Here is an 832-nt window from a genome sequence, read left to right on the forward strand (position 1 = left end):
CCTCGGAGGAGGTAACCTACGGTTGCTAACGAGGCTTCCCACGGTCTAAATGAAATTATGGAACTCATTAAGTTGAGTTTAGTAAATTCATTTGGACTAAGTGATTCCAATAGAAAATAGTGGTGCCGGGACGACGGAACCGTGGGATCTTGACCGGTGTCGCTTTAATCAACTTTAATATGCCCATAATAAAATTTAAAGAACTTTAACCATAGGGTCACTTGATTTGATATTATAACCAAATGACCTAGAAAACTTGAACTCTACTACAACGAGAAGCTTGAAACTTACATGATCGACAGCCCGGCCATCTTCAACAGCAAGAGTATCTACAATAACACATCCTTCCTTAGCTTTAAACAACAAAGCCATAGGAACTCGAGGTCGTTTGCCTAGTGCAACATAAATCCTCAAACACATCTTTTAGGCATTTGTACAATCCTATTATACAATCTAAGCCCTAACTCGCCTTAGGATTCCGAGGTTGTCATTTGTCATGACCTAAATCCTCACATCTTCAAGGTTATTTGTGCTGATTGCTTCACACAAATATAAATCCTAATAAATAAAAATTGCAGGATGAAACGTTTAAATGATTTCTCCTAAATTGAAGCCAAATAATAGGATAGCTTAGGAAGTCACCGAAGTCCTCCTTCGAATCCATGACATCCTCTAGTGTTTCCTCCTTTGGACTCCAAAACAAAATGCTCCAAATTTTGAACCAATCCCCTTTCACACTTCTTAGTCCGATATCTTTGAGATGTCCTTACAATTTGAACTCCTTGAAGATAATTTTTCCTTGATTTCTATCGAGAGCATTCTTAGGTAACTT

Source organism: Phalaenopsis equestris, unplaced genomic scaffold, assembly GCF_001263595.1.
Source record: "Phalaenopsis equestris unplaced genomic scaffold, ASM126359v1 Scaffold234963, whole genome shotgun sequence".
Classification (NCBI taxonomy): Eukaryota; Viridiplantae; Streptophyta; class Magnoliopsida; order Asparagales; family Orchidaceae; genus Phalaenopsis; species Phalaenopsis equestris.